This window comes from Aquarana catesbeiana, linkage group LG01 (genome assembly GCF_042186555.1).
Source record: "Aquarana catesbeiana isolate 2022-GZ linkage group LG01, ASM4218655v1, whole genome shotgun sequence".
NCBI lineage: Eukaryota > Metazoa > Chordata > Amphibia > Anura > Ranidae > Aquarana > Aquarana catesbeiana.
This window is the reverse complement of record NC_133324.1, coordinates 153,309,273-153,312,561: the sequence shown is the minus strand read 5'-3', so window position 1 is coordinate 153,312,561 and position 3,289 is coordinate 153,309,273.

Sequence of the window (3,289 nt, the reverse complement as noted above, 5' to 3'; positions counted from 1 at the left end):
ACAACTTGATGGGGAGTAAACAAGTCTGCAAAACGCTGGTTGAAGTGGTTTAAGAGGGGCCGAATTTTGTAGAGCCGATCGTATGCAGGGTCTCCACGAGGACGACAGAGTTCATTGTCATTGAAGTGCATGAACTGCAAAATCTGCTCCTATCGTGCCCTGGTCATGGAAGCAGAGAACACGGGCATATGGTAAATTGGGTCAGTGGACCGATATGACCGCAACTCACTCTTTTTATTTATGCCCATGTTGAGGGAAAGGCCCAGAAAGATCTTAAATTCAGAGACCATAATTGGTCTCCTATCTCTGGCAAGGGAGGACTGGGGATTAGCGGCGATGTGTTGACCAGCGTATAAATTGCTTTGGTCCACAATAGATCTATAGAGATCTTCGGTGAAAAACAGCGAATAAAAATCCAGTGGCGTAAAATCAACTGTTTCCACCTGAATTCCGGGTTGGCCAGTGAATGGGGGATGTACGGTTGCTGCAGAAGTGGTGGGTTCCCAATTCGGATTGGCGAATGCAGCAGGAAGGGCATTATGGGCACGACGGGCCTGTGTTTGTCTTCTTGGTGGCAGCGGGACACTACTAGTGCTTGCCACCTCGCCAGCTTGAACTGCACTTATGGGACTCGCCACATCACCACGTGATACTGCAGTGCTGGAAGTATGACCAGGGTGTACAAAGCCGCTGGTGCTTGCCAGTTCACCAGAAGGAATAGCGGCGCTAGTACTGCTCTGCTCCATATGAGGGACCTGCGGTTCCTGCACTTCAAGTACAGAAGAAGAAGATTGGGGTCTGGTACGCCTGACCTTAGCAGGGACCACAACTCCATTGTCAGAGCTATCTGTCATGGAGCCGCTGTCCTCTACAGTTTCGTATTCTGAGCCTGAATCTGACAGATGAGTGACTTCCTCTTCACTATCTGTCATGCTCAGAAACGTGTAGGCCTCTTCACTAGTGTACCTTCGATTTGCCATTTTGGGCTCTAAATTTAGGGGTACACTAGTGAGACTCACAGGCAAAAAAGCTCCTGACTGTTAGCGACTGATTCAAAATGCTACCAAAAAACTGTTAGCGATCGCAGGGATCAGGCCTGACTCTGCGAATGCTGCAGTTATGTGTGCTTAGTGTTTTGTAAGTGTCAGTGATCGATCGATACTGCACTTGGGTGGGCTGGGCAGGGCTGGGCCGAGGGGCAAAATGCAGGTGCTAGCAGGTATCTAGGCTGATCCCGCTAACACTGCGTTTATGGGAACCCTAAACTGCTGGGGAATATAGATCTGATCGGATCAGATATCGATCCGTTCAGATACTATAGCACTCTTTGCAATCTCTCCATTAGTTATTGGCCTCTAGGTGTACATATGTAACACGGGATGACGCCTTTCTCTAAAATCAAACTGGCATAGGAACCAGGTATGACCAATGTATGTATGTATGTATGTATGTGGGGTCTGTTTTGGTGTTTTGTTTTTTTTTTTTTTTTTTTTTTGTGTGTTTTGTTTTCTATGTATATAGTTTCTTTAATTGCTGCAAATAATATTCATTTTTGTTTGTTGTCTGGTTTTTTTTGAAAATTAATAAAAACGTATATCAAAAAAAAAATAAATTAAATAGCAGCTCCCCCGAGGGCTTCTTTTTCAGTAAAAAAAACACAACAAAAAAAAAAAAAGATACTATAGCACTAAGGGAGGTGTATGCTGCGTGCGTGGGTGTTAGCGGTACTGGCGCTAACCTGACGCTGCCTGGGGCGACGCAGACCTTATCTGACCCTAAAAACATAACTTATATCACCGCCGGGCAATTAGGGGCTTAAACCTTTATAAGGTAATAAACGGCGGGTGCCCTAAAACTATAAAAAACAAACTAACCAGCGTCACTCGTAACACTTATACGGTGATCGTTGGTGAAAGGGTTAACTATGGGGCAATCAGGGGGTTAAAACCTTTATTAGGTAGTATATGGGGTCCCTGTCGCAATAAAACACTGACAGCGAACCTATATACTTACCTCCCTAACTAGCGTCACCAGTGACACTAATACAGCAATCAGAAAAACGATTGCTTAGTGACACTGGCGACGGGGGGTGATCAAGGGGTTAACCTTTATTAGGGGGGGTTAGGGGGGTACCCTGGACCTAAAGGGGGGTACCCCAGATCTAAAGGGGGCTAACCCTAACTGCCCTAACACTTATAACTGTCACAAACTGACACCAATGCAAAAAAAAAAACTGCTATTGGTGTCAGTGTGACAGGGGGCACAGGGGGGTGATCGGGGGGTGATCGGGCGGTGATGGGGGGTGAAAAGTGTGCCTGGCTTGTTCTACTGTAAGTGTAGTGTTGGTGTAACTTACGTTGATGTCTTCTCTAAGACCGGCTCGAGGAGGGATGACATCACTTCCTCTGCCGCTGTTTACATTACAGCAGCAGAGGAAGGATTACATTGGCCGGGAGCGTTTGCAAGGGGGTGGCCACGAATGGATGGCCTCCCCCTCACCTCTGATCTCCCGCCAACAAATGCTGGCCGCCTCGGGCACCGGGGGGGTCCGATGGGAACCCCCACCCGCGGGAGGCAGATCACGTACAGGTACATGATTCTGCCTGCCCTTGCCATTCTGCCGACGTACATCTGCATGAGGCGGTTGGCAAGTGGTTAAGGTGCCAAACAGCATAACTTATCTACAACATGTTAGCATGATAACACGAAGGGGCCTCCTCTGCGCATGCACCCAATCATTGAACATGCCCCATGAAACACAGATGATGTCAAATAATAAAGTATGGAAATCCCTTCATTGAGCATGCAGCACACATATTCAACTGCATGGTGACTCCCCATGCCAACATACAAATCTCACTATATATAAGAGGATATTGAGGTTGGACTATAAAAACACCCATTACCACATTCTATTTCCAAAGGAATAATACATTCTCATTATACGTACCAACAAATCTTTTTCAGATAACACTGTATAGGTAATATCTCCCATCCCTCCTCCAATTAGCACATAAAGGGGACCCTGAATGCAACAGACATCTAGCTATCACTGTAAGGGCAGCAAGGTAGAAGCTGGTAATTACAGGCCAATGAGTTTGACATCAGTTGTAGTCAAGTTAATGGAATCACTCATGAAAGGAGGGATCATTGATCAACTAAAAATACACAGCTCGCTGGACCCAACGTAGCATGGCTTTACTGAGGGCAGATCATGTCAGACTAATCTGATTGAATTTTTTGGCTATATTACCAGTGTTTTGGACCAGGGTGGTGCTGTGGACATAGC